This window comes from Saccostrea echinata, unplaced genomic scaffold, assembly GCF_033153115.1.
Source record: "Saccostrea echinata isolate AGI-Se365-2 ecotype Australia unplaced genomic scaffold, CSIRO_AGI_Sech_v1 ptg000022l, whole genome shotgun sequence".
Lineage (NCBI taxonomy): Eukaryota > Metazoa > Mollusca > Bivalvia > Ostreida > Ostreidae > Saccostrea > Saccostrea echinata.
Genome location: NW_026889771.1, coordinates 8089190 through 8096632, shown reverse-complemented (window position 1 = coordinate 8096632; position 7443 = coordinate 8089190).

Sequence of the window (7443 nt, the reverse complement as noted above, 5' to 3'; positions counted from 1 at the left end):
TTGTCAAATAGTTCATTGAAAAAAAATGAAGAAAGTCAACAGACGCTATGAAAGTTTGTGTGTGTTCCCGAGGAGGGGGGGGGGGGGGGACTGGCATTTTTAAGCATTTACTGGTAAGGGTCTGGAAGCAAATTCTCTTTAGAAAACTGCTACACGGTTTTATTGATTGTTTGGATATCAACATCTTTTGCATTTAGTGTGTGAGTGAGGGGGTTAACTTTTATGTCATCTAATGTAAATTACAGAATCAATCAATAAAATGTCCTGATGTTAAGAGGGAGAGAGGGGGATCCCGATAAATGTTTTTAAACAAAATTGCAATTAAAGTTTTAAACAAAATAATGAAAACAAATACAAATTTATTGAATTTTATTATCTTTTTTTTTAAATTTTCCGGCGAAATAACAAACTTTTACAGCAGGTTAATACATTTTTTGTTAGAAAAAATACCATATGCTATTCTTAAATGAATGGGGCTGTTTTCTGCTTTAAAACCAAACAAATAATGATGGAAATTATAGTAAATAGTTTAGACATCGGGATCGAGATGCCTCTCTCACCTCGATACGTATACGGATACTTATACGGATACGTCAGATAGAACAATCTCTATTAGAAATATTACTATATATCTTATTTTCCAATGAATGAGGTTAAAATCAAACAAGAAACGATGGAAATGTTACCCAACGGTTAAATCATCGGGATCGAGATGCCTCTCATACTTCGATACGTATACGGATACGGATACGTATACGGATACGTCAGATAGAACAATCTCTAATAGAGATTGTTCTATCTGACGTATCCGTATACGTATCCGTATACGTATCGAGGTGAGAGAGGCATCTCGATCCCGATGATTTAACCGTTGGGTAACATTTCCATCGTTTCTTGTTTGATTTTAACCTCATTCATTGGAAAATAAGATATATAGTAATATTTCTACTAAAACGTATCAAGTTGCTGTTCACACCTATCATTTTATGGAAGGATTTGAAAAAAAATAAAATTAGTAAAAAAGTAAGTATATTTTTATTGATTTGTTTAAAAATAAAAAAAGGTTCAAAAAGTTTAACTGTACGAGTTGTCAGAGATCAAACATTCTAGATGAGTATAAGTTTGTATACATCAAGCAGACACTTAAAATTGATCAACAAAGTGGAGAAGGTGGAAGCTGGGCCAAGGCATGGAGAAACCAAAAAATACCAAGTCACCTTTGCAAAACTTTGACAAAAAAGGTGTAGAAATTAATCAAACCTTTAAAAAACCTATTACTGGGAGTGTGTGTGTGTGTGTGGGGGGGGGTTATGGATATTAAGTCCTGAGTTTCTCTTTTCCACAAAAATAATTACGGATACATTAACTGTGAAAGATTAACTTGACCATACTGCATACTCTGTGTGTGTGTGTGTGGGGGGGGGGGTTCACTGAAAACTTCCATCCTTATTTTCTTATTATCATTATCAAAATTCTGTATATCATTTGATTATATTTGATGGACATAGTTCTCCAGAAAAGCTTTGGAAAGCTGGCAATTCTGGGGTGGGTTGAAGACCCTAAATTCCCTAAATTGTTAGGTTATAGCCGTATCCGATATTCCAGAGAGCTTAAGGAAGACTACCATTTCCGAAAGTGATGCAATTACACGCAGTTTTTGTCGGGGATGAATTAACAATTGTCGATAAAAGGAGAAAATTTTTTATGTCTTATACATTACTTTATATACATGTTGACTAAAGTTTACTTAATGATTTATTTATTGAAATTAAGATGACTGTAATTCTTTGTGTACAAGAGGGAAAACTCTGAAAAAATGCTGACATTTTATCAATTAAATGTTTTGTATAAATTTTATCCTTTATTCTGTGTTTTTTATTTTTCTGCTACGTTGAAGCAGCCTCTTCTCTTCAATTCTGTAAATTGCGTGTTGAATTGACTCACACTTTTGGGCGAAAATGCATAAATAAATAAATAAAAATAAATGAATAAATAAATAAAAATCAGCTGGATGGACAAGGTAGCATAGAAGAAATAGATAAATCTATTGTTTTGGCATTTTTTAGCCTAATAATTCTTTTCTTTCTTATAAAAAGAGAGTTAAGATAATGAATACCCTATTATGAAACAGTTTCTATATCAAACCATGAATTATAATACGCATGTACGACAACAAGAGAACTAAAAGGAAAAATCAAATTTAACAATTGCAGTTTCATTTCATTACCTATTTTTTGTCGCCATGAAGTCTTTTCAAGTTTATACTGCTGAAAGGACAAAATATAAAGCAAAATCAAGCCGTATGAGAATAGGCACGAAAGTAGCAATTTCAACTCGGGAGAGGAAGGGGAGACATACAGGTATTTGTCAATTAGTTCATTGAAAAAAAAAAGAATGAAGAAAGTTAACAGACGCTATGAAAGTATATGCTTAAAAGTGCCAGTTCAACCCCCCCCCCCCCTGGGAAGGGGGGAGGATGAACTGGCATTTTTAAGCATATACTGGTAAGGGTCTGGAAGCTAATTCTCTTTAGAAAACGGCTACACGGTTTTATTGATTGTGTGGATACAACGTCTTTTGCATTTTACTCTGTGTGTGTGTGTGTGTGTGTGAGTTGGCGGGGGTGGGGGGTTAATTTTATGTCATCTAATGTAAATTACAGAATCAATCAATAAAATGCCTGATGTTAAAGGAGAGAGAGGGGGATCCCGATAAACGTTTTTAAACAAAATTGCAATTAAAGTTTTAAATGATATAATGAAAACAAATACATCTATTTTTTAAGAAATTTTCCAGCGAAATGATAGACGTTTACAGCAGCTTAATACATTTTTTATTAGAAAAAAAATATCATATGCTATTCTTAAATGAATGGGGCTGCTTTAAAACCAAACAAATAACGATGGAAATTATAGTAAATAGTTTAGACATCGGGATCGAGATGCCTCCCTCACCTCGATACGTATACGGATACGGATACGTATACGGATACGTCAGATAGAACAATCTCTATTAGGAATAAAAAGATCCATAGGGAAGTTTTAACTTGAGTGTTGGATCAATTTGATTCATGTAAGGCGATTCATTCCGCATATTTGGATATATAACAAATATATCTGGTAATGGTTCAACAATTTCTTCCAGTTCATCAAGAATCGAAGGATAAACTGCACATCTTCATCTCGTTCAGGCCATAAAAGAACAACTTTCAAGATAGTGTTATTTGAGATGTATTGAGATAGAGTTTGTAAATGTTCCTCGAGCTCTGACTTCAGCAGCTTCATGCAAGATTTCACATCTGCTTTAATGCATGTGTCTGGGACCTGGGAATTACCTCGTAATTGGCACCAGTAAGTGTATGAAAACGAAAACCGTGGACGATCTTTCCAGGTACAAGGATGGACTGTTCTGATGTGGCCCTCTAATACGGACATCAGTCCATCTTCCCTACTGTGCATATCAAAATCAAAGACACACAACCATGGTATTAATGCCAGAGACTCAATTTTAGGTACGATGTCTGTTTTCCCGACCACAAGAGCAAATGATTCTGAACTTTTTTCAAAGTTGTGAACCTTCTCTAAAAAATGAGAAAGAGATTTTGATATTTCTTCTGGTGATTCTAAAGACTCAGTTTGACGTTTTTCATCCCTCCTCTTTGGGAATGTTTCGTGAGAAATTTCTCTCCTCTTCTTCACCTCCAGTGAGTATTTCGCCAAGTGTAATTCGGGATTTGAAAACGGTTTTTCCTTTTCATGAATGTTTCTGTTGACATTCCCGTAGTTATTTCCAGGAGAGTTTTGTGAGGTTAAATTCAAGGGGTTATAATACCTTTGAGGACGAGTATTATTCTGATCCACTCTTGTGTCTTGGAATTTCTTTTCAGACAGAGCCATGAATTCATCTTCCTCAAAAGATTCAAGTCGGCTTTCAAGCACAAATACTTTTTCGTCATCATCCCAATTTCTATCATCGCTTTGAAGTTGCATTGAGCAATGGTATGACTGTACCTCCTGATGTGAAGTGTTCGCTGATTCTTTCCCATCTGTGGACTTATCACTTGGGAAAGGTATTTTACTGATCTCCGCATTCTCTGACGCTTGATTCGGAATAAATAACTGCCAATCAAATTCTTCAATACATACAGGTTTTTCGATGGACTGATGTCTTTTTTGTTTGCATTTTCTATATTTTGCTATTTTTGATTCATTTCCTGTCAGCATTACTTTCTTTTGATTGCCTTTGGTATTGTAATATTATAGGACTTGATACTCTATTATGTAATGTAAGGGGGGTGGATTTCAGCTTATTGTTATATTATAGTGGTTTGTCACCATGTAATATGTATGGGGGTGGACTTTAGAATATTACCTATTATTCACAGGCTTGTGGATTTTATTACAGTGATGTAAAGTAGCATCCAGTTGTAAATTTTATTAGAAATGATTTATTGTTTATGTCCATTAACTACCTTTTCGTTTACTTAGATTATTGATGCAATACACATTGCACTTCGACGTTGTTATGTAAACAAATGTTGTTATTGTTTTACTAGACGGTCTAGTGAGATATTGTTAAACAGACAGTAAGGGACAGTGATACTAAGATATTATATGTCAGTTTTTCATCATTATCTACCATATTACGACTGTAATTTACTTACTTATTTTGGCATTATCACACATGTTGTAAATTGGGCGCCTGCCATCTTTCTTACGAAGAAAATAGTCACGTGACATAAACATTATCGTTTTACAACTGTTAAGATCAAAATAACACTGTCTGTGTCATCAAATACTTATAATTGATACTTGAATGTTACTTTGTTGCAGAATTGTGATTTAATAATGTTTTATTTGATGAAATGATTTGGAACTTGAATGTGTAGCATAAGACTGATGTGTGCGTATTATTGTTCTGTATTATAACGCCGTGGATTGTGCGTGTCCGTTTTATTATAGATTGTTTGTTGAACTTATTTTATTATGCATACCAATTAGGATTTATAGCTGTTACCTTAAATGTAAAAAGGACATTTTTAGCGATATTATTTTCTTTGTATTACATGAAATGTACGTAAAGTAGTTCCGAGGGGCTCAAGAAAGGACAATTATTCATTGGTTTATTTTGATCACGTGACCATTTCAGAAGGTTATATATATGAGGAGCGAACGTCAGTTTCATCATCATATCACGTCATCAACATCGCTGACAGTAATTATTCAGTACAATTTGATAAAAACAATGTAAACTTTAGTACAGAGTAGCATTTAATTTCTCCACCGCACGAACACCGCAATCCACTTTATTTTATTAGGCCAAAGATGTCAAATTTATTATAACTTAATTATTATACATACGAGATGGGCGTTGTCTACAGGATTTATACTCATAGTTGAACATGACTGTTTTGTTATATATTTCATTGAAATCTTTATTAAATGAAATATTTGAAACGGGAAATGGAACTTGGTTATGATTTACAAAGATCTGAAGTACAATATGAAGAGTATATAAATACAGGGGACTGGCGGAGGATAACCCCCCCCCCCTTTTTCTTTATGCATTTGACAGATGAGTAGTCCTGATAAAAATTAATTCACTGAAGTTACACGGAATGGAACTCGGTAAGCTATTGGCATTGGACAGGGTGCCAAGGAAGCTTACAGTAATATATATAGTAAATTTATCAGTCTCTCCATGTAGATAGTGAAGCAATTTTGTTCCCATTTTAGATTTGAACGAAGACTGGAATATATTCCCAAAATGAATTTCCAATTTTTGTAAATTCATGCAACCATCTCGTCCACAGATGTCTCCTGCTATTTCATTTATGATGAACCTGGATTTTTCTCTAATTTCTGTGTTTTTGAAATCTGATTCTTGATAAAGAAACAAAAATTTTAAAAATAAAGAATTTTGAATTATATATATATATATATATATATATATATATATATATAACTCTGATTTAAGGACTAGGGAGACCAGAACATTATATATGGCTTAAGGAGACAATATACAGATTTTTTAAATTTGCTTTTTTCTAAAAAGAAATACCAGATCAATGTTCTATAGAACACCATTTAGTCGACTCTTGCTTTATTTTTTCATTATAAATGCCTCCTAAAAATATATGAAAAAAATGGTCTCCCTAATATTTTATGTTTCTCTCATATGACTTAAGGAGACCAGTGTATACTTTTATACATGTAACTTGTGGTTTAAGTAGACCATTTTTCTTTCATAGTAATTTCACTGATTATGGATTAATTAACATATTGTTTCCAACCAGAATAGTTGCGGATGGTCATTGGTCAAGCTCAGCAGAAAGATATTTGTGTTAATGTGACTCAACATGATCAGTACAAAATCTTGAATATAAAACTAAAGTCATTGCACAAGTGACTTATATAGAGAGTAGTTGCCCCCCTGGCGCAGTGGTTAGAGCGTCTGCTCTAGAGTAGAGAAGTAAGGAGTTGATCCTTACATCGCAGGTTCAAATCCCACAGTTGGCTGGGGAGACCGATCCTTCGGATGAGACCGCATAAATCGAGGTCCCGTGTCACAGTAGGTGCTGGCACGAAAAAATCCCTTCACTGCTCAATGGCTGTAAGTGCTGAGTATAGGACAAAATTTGCAGCTTTCCACTGGCATGTGGTGGCGTCTCTATACGAGTGAAAAAATCCCGAGAGGGACGCTAAACAACATACAATCAATCAATCAATCAATATATAGAGAGTATAAGCCCAGAGTAGCTTGTTCTGATATCCAAAATTAACTCTCAATGCTGTCGCCCACATGTTGCAGTGGTAAGAGCCTATGCTCTAGAGTTGCCGTGTTAGGAGTTGATCCTTATGTCACATGTTTGAATCCCACTGTGGGACGTGGAGACCGGTCCTTCGTACAAACCAAGGTCCAGTGTCACAGTAGATACTGGCATGAAAAAGATCCTTCACTGCTCATTGGCCCTGTGTGCCGAGCATAGGTCATTTGCAGCTCTCCACCGGCAAGTGATGGCGTCTCCATATGAGTGAAAAATTCTCGAGAGGGACGTTAAACAACAAACAAACTCTCAATGTCCAATACAGTTTAACCTGAAAGTGAATGCATAGACATGCAGACATAGATTAGACTTATTCTTTAGACCAAGTATAGTATACTCCATATTGTTTTGTTGAGGACACAAAGTTCACAGTGGAAATCAAGTAGTTTTTCCTGCTATTTATACCCAGCTTCTTTTAAACCATATAGTCATTGAGTGCATTCACTTTCCAACTAATTAATGAAGTTCTGAATCATACCTATATTTGTTTAAATTCTATGTGATTTAAGAATATGTTTGACCAGTTGAAACCAAGAGTACATGTACTACATAAAATTTCAATGTTGTGATTAAGATCCAGTATAGCAATATGTAGATGCCATGTTCAATATACATAT